The following is a 17,061-nucleotide window of genomic DNA, read 5'->3' on the forward strand; positions in this document are numbered from 1 at the left end:
AGGGATCCTTGGAGGTGCCCATATTTTCATTTTCCCGATAGGACGGTAGGATCTTTCTGGTGGAAATCAATTCTCAAACTTCTCCCAACATATAAGCAACAAGCCAAATGAACAGGAGGTAAAGGAAATACCATCATACTTTGGTGTGATAGATGGCAAAATATTCCACTACAAGACAGATACCCAGAGTTACACTTTGTTGCTATCAATAAGGAAATCACACTCAAACAAGCTCACGAACAAATAGAACTGAACAATATTTTCCATAGCCCCCTATAAATCCAAACTTATCGGCAATATAATGAACTCCATGAATTACTTATCAACAGAGGTGTTTCCAATGAGGACGATGTATGGTCATATGCATGGAATGGTAACAACTTCTCAGCTAGGAAGATGTACGATAGAATTATTACTCCTAGAAAAGCACACCACATATTCACACATATTTGGAAGAGAGCATGCAGACCTAAGCATATTATTTTCTTCTGATTAATGTTGCATAATAGAGTGAACACAAGAAATATGTTGCAAAGAAAAATATGTATCTAGAAGATTATAATTGTGCACTCTTCATAGATGCCATGGATGAAACCATCACATAATTTTTCTGGGACTGTCAATTTGCATTGCCCTACTCGCACTCTATCACTCCCACCAAACTAAGAGGTATATCAGTCTATGATTAGATCCTACTCACAATGGATAAACTCCCTTTAGATAATGTACTAGAAATTGTTATCATGGGATGTTGGAGCACTTGGTTGATTAGAATGATAAGATTCTCGCAAGATCACAACAAGTATTAAACATGTGGAATTTCTATTTGAAAGAGGGATTACGGATGACACAAATTAGAGTTAATCAAGGAAAAGCAGACAAGATCAGATTCTGGATACAACAGAACCTTTAATTTTATTTTAGTGCTACATAGAACTGGCATTGTTAACTAGATTGTAATATCAATTTTATTTTAAATTTATTAATAATAATTACAGTAGGACAATTGTTCTACCGGTTTGACTCCAAAAAACCGTCATACGAATCCCAACATTACAAGTTTTCTCTCCGAGGGAGGTCATCATCGTTACATATTTTTTATGGGTGTTACAAACCTTATTTCAGCTAAATAGAAGGTGACAAGTACATGAATTGAGGGGGACTCAATAGCCATAGATGGCGCCCTAGATCTTAACTAACATAGTATTTTGCTAAATCATCAAAGACGGGCCTCCCGCTACCCAACAATAAGCCTTCAGTCCCAAACAAGTTACGATATGCTACACGTGAAATCCATAAGATCTGGCAACCAACTCATGATTATGGTACATGGATAGCAAGTTTCCATGCACCCGTGTCCATGGCTATTTTTTGGTGTTACTTCAGTCTTACAGATTTCTCTTTACAGTTCTAATGTTAAGTTTGGTGTACCCCGACCATTTTTAACATTATCAACATGCATTAGCAGTCCTCTATGTATTGGAGCTTCTAGAGGCGCGTCAAATATGTCCAAACCATCTTAAATGATGTTGGTCAAGAAAAAGTTTCCATGGATGAAAAGGAAATCTACCATGGTTCAAAATCAAAATTGCCATGGTTAATTGTGTTAAAATACAAATTTCTCATGGTACAATATATAAATTTGACATAGTTTCGTGTGTACAAAACAAAATAATTGCCTTGGTCCAAGACCAAAAAATTGACATTGTTAATTGATTATAAAAAATTTGCCACCGCCCAAGATTATAAAATTTATCATTTTCTAAATTACAAAAATGGTCATGGGATAAACAAATAAAATTTTCATGTATTGTAAAATAAATCTGCCATGGGAAATAAGATTGTCGTGGTTAAAAAACTCAAATTTGACATGGTATACAAAATGAATTTACCATTGGGCAAACATATAAATATGCGAGGGTCGGAAAAAACTAACTTCGGCAAGGTTTTGAAAGGAAAATTGTTGTGTTTCAAACAAGAAAAATGCCATGATGAAAAGAGAAAAAACGTTGGCACGGTTAAAAGCTAAATTAGCCATGACAAAAAATATAAATTTACACTGGCCTGACTAACAAAATTGCGATGCTCAAATAATAAATTTGTCATGGTTGAAGAAGGATGAAAGTTAGATGTTGCTATTTTATCATGGTAATAATCATATTTTAAAATGATGCGTGGAAAAAAAAAATCTAAACTTGCCATGGCAAAACAGTTTTAGATGCCATGGCAAGTTCAACATATCTAAAATTGCTGTATGGCTGAAAGTTCCGATCTAAAAAACCACTTGTTAATTGGCATGTGAAAAAGGTCCTCGAAACTTGCCATATGAACACATCTTAATTTGGCCATGATAAAAACACATATTAAGTTGGCATGGTAAAGTATATTTTAGTTTCGAAAGCACATCATAAGTTGTCGTGTGAGCGTGCTAATTTTGCCATGGCAACACAACTAAAAGTCGTGATGGCACATATGTAAGTTTGCATGTCAAACATTAACTAAACTAATGGCGTCAATATGCATATACACTGAAACCAAATTTCTATGCACACAAATTTTCATGATTTTAAAAAATAAAACACTCCCACCCGTGAACAGACAAAATTTGCCATGTCTATTATATAAATCAAAAAATAATTCAGCAGATCTAAACAATCATCTCTACTCCTAAAGGAGAACTTGGTAACTTCACTTTGGGGTATTTTTCATCTGGCTTTTTTTCCAGCTAATTTTTTTTAATATTGCATTTTTTTATTCTTTTTGAAAAATATTGCACAGTTTCAAAAAAATTCAAAAATATACCTGCCTCGGCTTAGGCATGGCCGATAGGGACTAATCGGCCTAGCCAAGACCAATTAGTCCCAGTCGGCCTTGGCTAGGCCGACAGGCCTGTCAACCTGCCAGTGGGTGGATGATAGGGACTAATCGGTTTCCCGCCAACTTTTTACCCTCTTATTTCCCGCCAAATCTTTTCCGCCTCATTTCCCTCCTCGTTTTCCTGCCATCTTCCTGGTCATCTGAGTATAAAAGGAGGCATTGGACTGCCTTCCTCCATCATCCAGCCTCACTTGAGAACACTAGCACTGCCTTCCTCCATCATAGAGTCAATATGAGTTTTCCTTCCTCGGATCAGAGCATCAGGCCTAAGAAAATGCAGAGTGTGAATTTGCCTCGGGGGGTGGAAGCAGTTCGATGTTGGTGCGGTGATCTCTGCAAGGTGAAGGAGGTGACGGATTTTTCAGATTGGTTGGGCATGAAGTTTTTCATGTGCGCCAATTATGAATCTGATCCGCCCGAATCTATTTCTGCGTATCTCAGGCCTCCGGTATGCTCAACTTATCCAGAGTAAATATGTTGTTGATATTATTGTTTACTTGATATTTATATATATTTTTTGTAGTCTCCTCCTCCTCTCTGCATGTACTATCATTGGATTGACACGGAAATGCCGAACTAGGCGGTTACCGAGATTCGTGAAAGAGGTCGCCGTGCATGGGCTAGCTTGGACTTGGAAGAGCGCCGCGAGAAGGCTGAAGCAGAGGAGAAAGCAGCGCAGAGGAAAGAGTGGGAAGAGTACTGTGTGGAGCAGAGGGCTTTTATTGATGAGATGAAAAGGAAAAACCAAGAAGAGAAACTTTGGCTGGAGGAGGTTTACAGACAGCGGGAACAAGCCCGTGAAGCTGAGAGGGAGAGAAAGAGAGAAAGGGCTCGTGCGGCCATGGCAGCAGAAGAAGCCGGTGATGGAAAAGGAAAATATCCACGCTGGACTCAGTAGATTTATTTTATTGTATCCTAAAATTGTTGAGTCTTAAATTCAGCAAGTTGTATCTTAATTTCAGCAAGTTGTATCAGCATATTGTATCTTAATTTCAGCAAGTTGTATTTTAATTCTGGCAAGGTGTATCTTACTTTGTTTGTAATCTCAAGTTATTGGTAGTATATGTGTTATCCACGAAGAACCAACTAAATGAGGTTTAATGAAAAGTTTCATGGGGCGAACTCATCAGTAGTGACACGCTACTGAATGAGGTTGCTCATGCATTAGCTAGGAAGGGGTGGCCTGCAAGGACATATGAGGAGATTCGGAAGGAACTTCTGCGGTTTAATGAAAGATGGAAGAAGAAAGGCCAGCACATATGCGGTGGAGGTGGAGTAAAACATCCCTTTTTATGGATTGACGATAGCGAGGACGAAGACGATATCGTCATGCCGAGTAGCAAGGACAAGAGGGCACATCAATGAAGGCCAAGAGTACCGCTTCGTCGAAGGGCCAGAGCTCGGCATCATTGAAGGATGACGACGACTTTATGTAGTTTTTGTATGAACTCTGCATCTTAATGTATCTTATTTTATGTATCTTATTTTATGTATCTCCGAAATCTTACTTTGTTTGTAATCTCAAGTTATTGGTAGTATATGTGTTATCCACGATGAACCAACTGAGCATAGAAATAGATAGGAATATGTCTCTTAGATAAATTACACATAAGTCTCATACATAAAATACACATAAGTCTCATAGATAAAATACACATAAGTCTCATACATAAAATACACAATAAGTCTGAAGTGATACATAGAAGGGCAAAGAGTCTGCTTCACTCACGACGTCTCGGTTGGCGCTCTGGGGGTGTGGGGGCGTACTCCATCCCCACCTGTGGGGGCCCTAATGTTACGAGGAGGAATCTCGGATCCACCCTGGTCATACTGTGTCAACTCACTTATGACCCAGCTTGTGTCGTACTTAGGGAGATATCCATGCACCCTTGTGGGACAACCCTGGTTTCTGCAAACCATTGTCAACTTATCCGGACAAGAAACTTGAGCTACAAATACCCTTTGAGTGGACATTGCCCAACTAAGGATGGCATCCTTCACAGCTTGTTTGTTCGGTTAGAGGGCACCTGTTGCAATGTTGTTCTAGTGATACTGCCAGGCAGAATCATGACCGTCGTTCACCAAAATTGCAGATGAGAAGTCATGATTCCATGATGCAGGAATAGGCACTTCATGTGCGTGCTCTTCTCCATCTGATTCGGCGGATTCATCGGAAATATCACCCGCTATATCTTCTTCATGCATCTCGTTTTGCATGTGCCCATCTATCTCGTCGGCATCCGCCTCACCGCTGAGATAATCATCTGCATCTCCCCCTTCTGCCTGACTACTCTAGCCTGTTTCGTAAACGTCATCCCCAGCATGGGACACATGAATTGACTGTGAATCATGCATCCGTACACTGCTCTCACCATACTCATAGCTACGTTCCACTTCAGGTTCAGTCACCGGCTTTAGTACGGGGAGCAGTAAGGCCACAGGATGACATCTCCTACGCTCGCAAGATTGTAACAAGCGCACCCACTGGTCGTCCCGCTCTATATGCTTCAAATACCAGAAAATATTAGCACTGGACCGGGTCCATAATGCATGAACACCGACGGTGTGTGTTTCAGTATTGAACCCTAAACATCGCGCAAGCCATTCTGTCAACTGACTAACGGACCATGTTTTAGGGGAGGACACCTGCACCTCTGTGTACTGAAATTCACTAAGATCAGCTCCCATCTTATTTGTTTGAACGGTACCAGGACCATAGTGCAAACATAATGTCACTAAATCAGACATCTCTGCTGAGCTAACATATTACTCAACAAGGAAAAAATTTAGAAGAAGGACAAACCGAAATATATTTTCCAAATCTATCGGAGAACCTAAAAATAATTAAACTACTTCATTCACTAAACTAAATTTATACTAATATACCGGACCACCTAAAACTAGTTAAACAACTAAATTTTATAAACTAAATATATCCTAATCTAAAGGAGCACCTAAAAGTTTATAAACTACTTAATACACTAATCTACAAAAAGAATTACCCTTGAAGCGTGTGCAGAAACGACGAACGACGAACGACTCTTGACGAACACCGAGAATAATCACGAACGAGCAACCGCCACCACCACCTCCAACTCCACCAAAGTAACCAACTTCACCCACACCACCACCACCACCACCACCACTACAACCTCCACCTCCACCAAAAAAAGCTTCAAAACAAGCACCACAAACTATCCCATCGCGAGTGAGACGGATAGTTTGGTTGCCCTCCTCCTTACACAATAAAAGTACGGTTCAAAACGTGGAAATGGAAGAGTTTTTATGTGGGGGAGAAGGAGGGAGGAGAAAGAGAGAAAGTAGATAAGGTAGAATGGGAGAAGGGAGAAGGAAGAAAGAGGAAGGAGGAAGAAGGAGAGGAGGAAGGGGCTGGCTCGGGCTGGCTCGGGTGGCCACTAATCGGCCACGCCTAGGCCGATACCCTTATCGGCTGCGCCCTGGCCGACAGGCAGAGCCGACTGGCCAATCGACGTGGCTTGGCCACTAGTCGGTCGCCACGTGGCCGACAGCCACTTATCGGCCGGGCCTAGGCCGACTGCCTCCTATCGGCCGTGCCTGAGCCGACAGCCTCCAATCGGCTTCGCCTGGGCCGAGGCAGGCATATTTTTATTTTTTTTTTGAAACTGTGCAATATTTTTCAAAAAGAATTAAAAAAGTGCACTATTAAGAAAAAAATTAGCTTTTTTTATCCGTGTTTTCCATCTTACCTCCCACCACCCGCCACCTCGCACTGGTTTATTTTTGTCGGAAAAAGTCCAATTTAAACCTTGAATTTGTAGAGGTCGGACCCTCAAATCGGAATCCCGTTCGATCGCACCCTGAACTACGCATTCCCGGTATAAATCGAACCCTAATAATTTTCAAGTGGGATTCATGTGATGGGCCGGTCCGTTTTAGTTTTTTTATTCAAAAAAATTCAAAGGATGTACACTTTGATTTATCTATATCTATGCCTACTAATAAATCAATGTAATATTTTTGATTTCGTCCCACTTAAAATATTTTATTCGTTTCGGACATCTCATCTAATCCTACGTTTACTCTCTCAAAGAAAAATCCTACGTTTACGTTTTTTTATCAGCAGCTCCGAGCGTGAACCAGGGGCTCCAGCTGACCTGTGAATTTTCTGCTCTACAATGCTCGTGATTTTCTCCATCACATGTGATTTCTGTCCTCATAATAAATATGTATGTGATTGCTGCTTCACGAACCGCGCCGGTGGCAAAGGAAGCCAGGGCCTATACATCCCTGCGACGACGGGGTCACTGCCGTCGGATGTTGGCTTTTGAACGTGCGTATGCAGCTGTACAGGCGTGCCTACGCAATTCTTGCTTTGGCCGGCTACTTGACGGAACTTGCGTAACTAGCGACACGAATAAAACTGATCGATGGATTTGATGGCTAAAGGCCCGTGTCGAGCCTTTGCTTTGTATTGCTTTTCGTTTTTCTGGTGTTACAATCAACACCCCTAGGGTGTCTTTTATACACGTCCACAAGGGACTACGGAAATAGACTAGGACTAGGAATCCTAATACTACTAGGACTCGGTTTGGCTTTCTTTCCTAATCCTACATGAGCAACATGATTAACATCTACATTCACCTCCTTAATCTTGTTGCTTGACTTCACTTCTTGCACTCCGACTTTCCTCCTCATCTCGATGAACTTCTGTCGACCGAGGGACTTGGTGAAAATATCGGCAAGTTGGTCTTTCGTGTTCACATGTTGAACCTCGATCAACCCTTCTTCAATGCACTCCCGGATATGGTGGAACCGGGTATCTATGTGCTTGCTCCTTTCGTGATGAACCGGATTTTTGCACAACGAGATTGCAGCTTGGTTATCGATCTTCAGTGACACCTTCTGCACCTCCCGCTTTGCAAGAATAGTTAGGAGTCTTCTCAGCCACACTGCTTGACAAGCCGCCGTGCTTGCCGCTATGTATTCTGCCTCGCATGAAGACAGTGCCACCACCTTTTGCTTCTGAGAATTCCAGCTAATCGGATTCGGGCCAAGGTAGAAAACCATGCCCATTGTGCTCTTTCGGTCATCAACATCACCTGCCATGTCGCTATCTGAATATCCACGAAGGATCAATCCTTCCTTTCCCTTTCTGTACGTGCAACCAAGATTAATGGTGCCTTTCACATAGCGCAAGATTTGATTGACCGCGTTCATGTGCTCGGTTGTCGGATTCTCCATGAAACGACTCACGATCCCGACTGAATAAGCCAAGTCAGGTCGGGTATGCACCAAATATCTTAGGCTGCCCACAACGCTTCGATACATTGTGGTGTCCACCGGCGGATTAGAGCTACGCTTGCTCAACTTGTGACGTTGGTCCATTGGAACTTGTGTCGCGTAGCAACCTGACATGCCACACTTGTCCAATAACTTGACCGCGTAAGCCGATTGACATAGGGAAATCTCTCCGGAGCTTTGCCTCACTTCGATGCCCAAGTAATAGCTGAGTAATCCCAGATCACTCATGCTAAACTTGTTCTTCATTTGCGCCTTGAAACGTTCAATTTCTTGTACGCTATCTCCGGTGATAATCAAATCGTCGACATAAACTCCAACTAGCAGGTTTGAGCCATTGGAGTTCTTTGTATAGACTGCGTGCTCGAGGGGACATCTCTTGAACCTGAGCGAGACCAGACTTCGGTCTAACTTTGAGTTCCAAGCTCTTGGCGCTTGCTTTAACCCGTAAAGTGCCTTCTTGAGCTTGTAAACTTTCCCTTCTTCGCCTTTCTTCTCGTAGCCGAGGGGTTGTTCCACGTACACTTCTTCTGTGAGATCGCCGTTGAGGAAAGCGGATTTAACATCCATATGATGAACCTTCCAATCCTCTTGTGCTGCCAAAGCTAGGAGCACTCTCACCGTCTCGATTCGAGCAACCGGTGCAAACACCTCATCATAGTCAACTCCTTGATGTTGAACGTAGCCCTTTGCAACGAGTCTTGCCTTGTACTTCACAATGGCACCCTCCGTGTCCTTCTTTAACTTGTAAACCCACTTCAAACCTATCGTCTTTTGGTTTGGAGGTCGGGTTACCAAAGTCCACGCGCCATTGCTCTCAATTGCCTTCATCTCCTCATCCATGGCGTGCGTCCAGCTAGGACTTTTTCTCACCACTACGAAGTTCGCCGGTTCCTCAACTCCGAACAGACATAGTCCGGAGTACTCGAGCGTAACTGGCTTTGTGTACTTGTAGACTTTCTTGAGGGTCTTGTAGCGACGAGGCCCTGAGGAGTCCGTTGTGGCTTGCGAAGGAGGCGGCACAAATTGTGTCGGTGTTGATGCACTTGAGGAAGATGGCTGAGACCTTGGTGTGTCATCGACATCCGTGTCGTCGGCGTAGTCGTCGTGACCGTGACCATCATCTTGATTGTCGTCGTCACTATGCGCCTCGTTATCGATGTTGTCGTCGAGATCTCCACCTGTGTCGTGCGCGGCGTTGTCGCTATCTCCTTGCGACCTATGCGCGTCATCGTCGGTGTCGGCACCATGATGATCACTACCATTGTGGTCACCTTGGTTGGGTGTCTTGCCAATCACCTGGACATCCTCCCCTGCATCATCATCAGTTGGAAATTCAACTGCAAATATGTTACTGTTTGGAGAATCGTCGGCTGCGGCGCTCCAATTCCACGCTTGGTTTTCTTCAAACACGACGTCGCGTGAAATCCGTAGACGCTTGGTTTGTGGATCGTAGAAACGGTATGCCTTGGTGCCAGAACTGCTCTCGTATCCGATGAACACCATCTTGGTGCTACGATCGGCAAGCTTTGAGAGGTGCGGCTCCGCCGTCTTCACATGTGCCACGCACCCGAATGTCCGTAGATGAGACACATTCGTCTTACGTCCGTAAATTGCTTCATACGGAGTCTTGCCGATCACCGCCTTCGTTGGAGCCCGGTTGAGAAGATAGACCGCCGTCGAGACAGCTTCTCCCCAAAAAGTCCCCGGCAGGTTCTTGCTCTTGAGTAAACTCCTTGCCATGTCAACGACGGTTCGATTGCGCCTTTCAACGACCCCATTCTGCTGCGGCGTGTAAGGTGCCGTGAGGAACCTCTTTATGCCAATCTTCTCGCAGTAGTCGTTGAACTCATTCGACGTAAACTCTCCGCCGCGATCTGTCCGTAGAGCGCGAACCTTCAGCTTGTGTTCCATCTCTGTTGCAGCCTTCATCTTCTTGAATGCTTCAAACGCCTCATCTTTAGACCGTAGGAGAACGAACCACATATATCTCAAGTAGTCATCTACCACAAGGAAGAAGTACTTCTTTCCTCCATGAGTTGCCGGGGTGATAGGGCCACATAGATCACCATGGAGCAGCTCGAGTGCATCACTTGCACGGTAGGTAGACTGAGCAGGGAACGGCCTGCGGTACTGTTTTCCAACCAAGCACCCGTCACATACTCGATCAACATGGTCGATAACTGGCATCCCTGATACCATCTCCATCTTTGACATCTTCTTCAAGGCGTAGAAGTTAACATGTCCAAATCTAGCATGCCATAACCACGAATTATCATCACTCTTGGCGAGCCAACACTCCGGTTGAGATTGATCAAGGTTGAGGATATAGAGCTTGTTCCGTGTGCGACTAACACGAGTTAGCACGTTCCGGAGGTTGTCGAAGATCGTCATCACTCCGTTCTCGATATCCACCTTGCATCCATTCTCGTCAAGTTTCCCGATAGAGATGATGTTGTTGCGAAGCCGTGGGATGTAGTACACTCCGGTGAGTATGCGATGTTCGCCTGTGAGACCCTCGAAGAGGACAGATCCTTGCCCACAAATCTCCACATTTGAACCATCACCAAACTTGACCGAGCCTTCAACATCATATTCCAGCTCGAGAAATTTCTCCTTGCATCCCGTCATGTGGTTACTGGCACCCGTGTCGAGATACCACGACACGTTGTGATCCCCGGATAACTTAGGTGTCACATTCTTCTCATGAAGTAGCACCTTCTGGCTTGGTTTCACAACCACTGTTTCAGCGAGATCACAAACTTCGGCCATCAGAAGACCTGGACCTTCGTCTTCCTCCTTTGCCAAATTTGCCTTGATCTCCCGCTTGTTAGGCTTTGGACAATCCTTCGCAAAGTGACCCATCTTATTGCAGTTATAGCACTTGACCTCGGACAAGTCCAAGTTCCGTGGTTTCTGCTCTTTAGATTGGCCCGCCTTACCACGACCTTGTGGTTTGCCTTTTCCTTTGCCGTTTCCATTTTGTCCATCGCCCTTCGTGTTGCTTGAGCCTTCGCCACCGTCACGCCTTCCTTTGCTACTTGGGGCCTCCCAATCTGTGCGCGAGTACATGAGTTGGTCACTACCTCCTCCTTTGCCTTTCCGACAGCCACAAGCATTCTCTTCCCATGTCCGCAATCGTCCGATCGCCTCCGTTATGGTCATGTCGTCGATGTCGTAAAGCTGCTCGAGCGTGCCGATGATGTACGTGAATTTGTCAGTCACTGAACTGAAAAATTTCTCCACAATCTCGGTCTCCTCGAGCTTTGCACCAAGCGCGCGGATCTCTCCCACCAAAGCAGTAAGACGCATGGCATAGTCGTTCACCGATTCAGTTTCCTCCATCTGCAACTTGTGAAATTGGCGCTTCAGCACTTGTGCCCGAGCCTTGGTGACGCGATCTTCTCCGATCCTCATCTCCTTGAGTGCGTTCCACGCCTCTCTTGCCGTCTCGAACTCCGCCAATGTCATCAGCACGGAATCCGGCACAGACTGGGCTATGGCAGCCATGGCACCTTCATCGCGCTCCTCGTCGACGTCGTCGTCCGTGATGGCCTCCCACACTCGAAGGGATCGAAGAATAATCTTCATCTTCACCGCCCACACGCCGTAATTGGCGTCGGTGAGCATCGGGTACTGGATGGGGATGTTGCGATGCGCCTGGACGTTAGCGCCGCTCGTTCCTCCACCACTGGTTGCTGACTTGACGCCCTTCTTCACCTTGTCGCCGTTCTTGTTCGCCTTGGCACCACCGCTGCCGGACTTGACCGACTCAGCGTCGCTGTCCGTCATCGTAGATCGTAGATCGTCGAGGCTCTAGATACCAATTGTTGGCTTTTGAACGTGCGTATGCAGCTGTACAGGCGTGCCTACGCGATTCTTGCTTCGGCCGGCTACTTGACGGAACTTGCGTAACTAGCGACACGAATAAAACTGATCGATGGATTTGATGGCTAAAGGCCCGTGTCGAGCCTTTGCTTTGTATTGCTTTTCGTTTTTCTGGTGTTACAATCAACACCCCGAGGGTGTCTTTTATACACGTCCACAAGGGACTACGGAAATAGACTAGGACTAGGAATCCTAATACTACTAGGACTCGGTTTGGCTTTCTTTCCTAATCCTACATAAGCAACATGATTAACATCTACATCGGAGTGGTGCAAGCTACGCTCAGCGAGGGCTCAAGAGACCTTCGATGCGGGTGTTTGCGTGCAAGGACCGGCACGTTCTGCCATGTATGCGTTCAAGAGGATGCATATTGTCTGGCGTTATGCATGAAGCATGTTTACTATGACCAATTAATCATGTTTACTACTCCAGGACTAGGAAACTATTGTTCGGATGATTTTTCGAGGACGCTTAGACCAAATTATGTGAACGAAATACTATGGGAGGGACAACGATTACAAGACCATGACAGTCTGGGATGTGTGTCCAGCTCCCTAATAACGAATTTCTATTTTATGAAGAAGAAGTCCAGATTGCACACACAATAAATACTGTAAGTCACACCTATTTTTTCATGTCAAAGAGTCGCACCAAGGTTGTGAAAATGAATATTACTTGAGTTTCTACACTGACCACTTTTAGACTGTGCACACTGACGCCCTATTAAAATATGGAACGTTGAACTGTATGGATCTTGATTCCTACTTATCGGGTTACGAGCATGTATTTTTTTTCTGTTGCAACACACGGATATTTTATAATACATAATATTTTTTTTCTAATATACCATGAATATTTCCTAAATATACAGTGAGCATTTTTATAACACACAATGAACTTTGTATAATATAGGGAAGAGGAAAAAGAAAAAAGAAAAAATAAATCATAAAAAGAAAAGAATTTAAATATAAATAGAATAGAAAGGAAAAATAAAAATAAAAGAGAAAAAAAAGAACCAGCCAACTAGGCCCGCCCGTTGTCTGCTCCCGGTGCTGTCCGAGAAGCCAAAGGTGTGTTCAGCCCGGCGACGTACGTGACGCTCGCCACAAAAAATATAAAAACATAAATAAAAAACCCGACCCACTAGGCCCGGCCTGTTGTCTGGAAAAAACCCAATCCCGGCCGTCCTTTGCAATCCCGGTTTGACAAACAATTTCAGGGTTTGATATAGACCGGGATTGTATAGTTCAGGGTACAATGGATTTCGACTTTGGGGTTAATTTCGCCGAACCTCTACGAGTTCAGGGTTTAGAATGTACTTTTTCCATTTTTGTCTCACCACTCCTACCACCATTTTTTTCGGGCTAAACCTCCCCACAATTTTTTCCCTATCCCACCGATCTTCTCTCAATGTTTCCATTCCAGTCCGGATCTCCTTCCCCTTATCCTTTCCAATCACTCCTAGTTCTGTTTTTTCTTCCAAATCCAATCACACCCCATCTTGTTCCCATTCGATTCTCGATCACCTTCCTTCAATCCTTTCCAATCATTCCCTATTCAGATTTCTCTTCCAAACCAGATCACACCCTATCTAGATCTAAAGGGTTGCTTCCCATTCATCCCAACCCGTCCCCTGTTCCGGCCATGGAAGAGAGGAGGGAGAGCAGACGGGAGCGTGGTGTCCTTTAGGCCATCTTGGCCCCGATGGGAAGGCATCAGGACGAGCGCGGGAATGGGTGGTATGGCGAAGGTCCTGACCATTATGGTCGCGGTCGGTGTGGTCACAGCGTGCGTGTTCCAGACCATCTGAAAGTACCGGCGGCATGCCATCACCGTTGCACTGACGCGGGCCAGTGCCATTGCACTGACGCGGTCACCTAAGCCTTAGTCAGTTGATAGTTAGAAGGGGGTTGACAGGATTTGAGGTGGATATCATCCCCTACTGGTGGATATCATCCCCTACAAGTTAAAATCCACCCCGATCCCCTTCAATCCTCTTGAGAAGAGGTGAAACCGAACAAGGCCTTAAGGGGCAAACCCGTCCATTCACCCGCCCGCCCTCCCGCCGTGAGATGGACTGGAGCCCCTCCCTCCGGTTCAAACCGCCATCCACACATGCCACGGTTAGATGGAAACATTGACCTGGATGACGTCATGAGGAGCCTTAGCTTCTCCTCTGCCTTCTTGAGGTACCTGCAGCCTCGGGCGGCTCGGAGGCAGCCGACCAACCCGCTGATTGCGGAGGACCCAGTGGAGGAGCAGTCGGCGTCGGCGACGATGATGACGACACCCTCCTCCGCGCCTCGTGGGACAACACGCGGGAGGTTCTGTGATAAGATACTGGTAGGTGGATCTATTAAGATAACCACAAATTATGTTCTTAGGTATCTATTACATGGGGATACACGAATTTGGTGGAAGGGGAATGGGGAAGAAGAAGAAAAGGAGGTAGCCGCGGGGTGCCTTGCCGATTGATCCACTGAATGCCTCCCCTAGTCTCTCTCGCGGGAATAAGTAGCTGGTCTTTACTTGGACCAGGTTGGGCCGATGTAGCGGGAGTTGGGCTGCCTGGCCCGAGCGGGCCTGGCAGTAGTAGGAGCATGCTGGGGGAGCGGGCCCCCATGTCAGGGTCGTTAACATCCCCCTCTCCTTGAGCCGAGGCTTGTCCCCAAGCCTCGGCGTGCGGGAAACACGCCAGCAGACTTGCTTTGTCTTCCCATGTTTGCCCCAACGCTGAAGAAGCAGACCACTGAATCTTCACTTGTTCGCTCACGCCGTCCTTGTGCTTGCGCCATCGGGTCTGCAAGACTGCTATGGGAACAGCCAAATCATCAGATGAATGAGGCAGGTGAGTTTCAACTGGCGTACCCGGGAGAAGAGCTAGGCAGAGCAGTGACACATGGAACACTGGGTGCACCGTAGCTTGTGGAGGCAGCTGGAGTTTGAAGGCAACTTCATTGATTTTGGCGACAATCTGGAACGGTCCGTAGTACTTGAAGGCGAGCTTGTGATTCGCCCGAGGAGCAACAGATGTTTGGATATATGGCTGTAACTTGAGGTAGACCTGCTCACCCACAGAGAAGGTTCGGAATGAGCGTTTCTTGTCTGCTTGATCTTTCATGATTTGACGGGCTCGATTGAGGTGCTGCTGTAGGAGATCTTGCACCAGCGTCCGTTCATCCATCCATGACTGAAGTGCAGGGACTGAGCAGACTGTAGTTGATGAGAGTCCCCAGTGGCATGGTTCATAGCCGAACATGGCCTTGAATGGAGACATCCCGATGGCAGAGTGGTGGGAGTTGTACCAGAATTGAGCCAGAGGAATCCACAAGCTCCAACGCCGAGGACAGGCTTGGGTAAAGCATCGAAGAAAGGTTTCTACGCACTGATTGACGCGTTCAGTTTGTCCATCCGTCTACGGGTGCTGTGCTGTGCTCAGCCTGAGTTCTGTGCCTGCACCACGAAAAAGCTCCTGCCAAAAGTGACTGGTGAATACAGGAGCCCTGTCCGAAACAATAGCTCCTCGTAGACCATGAACCTTGTAGATTTGATGCAAGTAAGGCTCTGATACCAGATGATAAGATACTGGTAGGTGGATCTATTAAGATAACCACGAATTCTGTTCTTAGGTATCTATTACATGGGGATACACGAATTTGGTGGATGGGGAATGGGGAAGAAGAAGAACATGAGGTAGCCGCCGGGTGCCTTGCCGATTGATCCACTAGATGCCTCCCCTCGTCTCTCTCGCATGAATAAGTTGTTGGTCTTTACTTGGACCAGGTTGGGCCGATGTAGCGGGAGCTGGGCTGCCTGGCCCGAGCGGGCCTGGCAGTAGTAGGAGCCTGCTGGGGGAGTGGGCCCCTCATGCCAGGGTCGTTGACATTCTGGGTCTAGGCGGTGTTGTCCACATAGCACATGCAGGTGGCCCCGCTCCCCCGCGGTATTGATGTTGACGTCGCTGCTCGAGACGTAGCAGGCGGTCACGGCCGCGTTGGGGCACTTGGAGCGGCAACACCAGGCAGGGCTGCAACACGCGTCGGTGGTGGCGTGGTAGCATGAGGCGTTTGTGGTCATGATCGTGCACCGAGCCCCAGGCCGCAGTCACCGTGTCGTGGAAGCCGTCTAGGCGCAGCCAGTAGTCCTCGAAGTGGAAACGCTTGTGGGTCGAGGGCATTGGAGAACAATCCAACAACAGCGGGCAGTGGCCGGACACAACGGACTCCAGGTAGCGGAGATGACACTCGCCATGCATGACCTCCCAATCCAAGGTACAGAGGACCCGGCCGAGGTGCACTTGCGTCGGTGGTGATTGCCCATTCGACCACGTGAAACGGCGCCCGTTGAGATAAATCTCCTTTAGGGCGAGGTCGTTGATGGCGCGTCGGAACCTTCCCATCATGCGGCGGTTCAGGCCACCCGAACTTTTGTCCTCGGCACGGTAGATGAGGTTGAAATCCCCACATAGCATCCAAGGGCCGGGGCAGGCAGTGCGGATGTCTCGCAGTCCTTGCAAGAAAAGGATCTTGTCCGAGTCGCTTTGAGGTCCATAGACCGTACTTAACCACCACCACGTACCACTGGCCACGCACACCTTAGCCGTGAGCGCGTTCTCGGTGCACGAGGGGTCAGAGATGGTGACAACCCTGTTCTTCTAGGTGAGAAGGATGCCTCCTTGAGTTCCATTGGCCGGGAGGTAGGTGTAGTCATCAAATTCAGACCCTAGGATGTCCAGCACAATGGATGAGTAGATCAAAGCCATCTTCGTTTCCTGAAGGCACACAATGGATGCGTGTGTAGTACAGAGCAGCGAGCGGATGGCACATCGACTAGCACGTGAGTTAAGGCCCCTAACATTCCAAACAACGATTTTAAGACTGTGATCCATGGGCAGGAGGTCCACGATAGGAGTTCCGGCAGGTCTAGGTTGCGCAGACCGTGGCATCGCGCGCTGGATTGGCCAGGCATGCATGGATCTCCCGATCAACCAGAGCAGCAATGGCCTGGAGCACATGC

Source organism: Hordeum vulgare, chromosome 4H (assembly GCF_904849725.1).
Source record: "Hordeum vulgare subsp. vulgare chromosome 4H, MorexV3_pseudomolecules_assembly, whole genome shotgun sequence".
Taxonomy (NCBI): Eukaryota; Viridiplantae; Streptophyta; class Magnoliopsida; order Poales; family Poaceae; genus Hordeum; species Hordeum vulgare.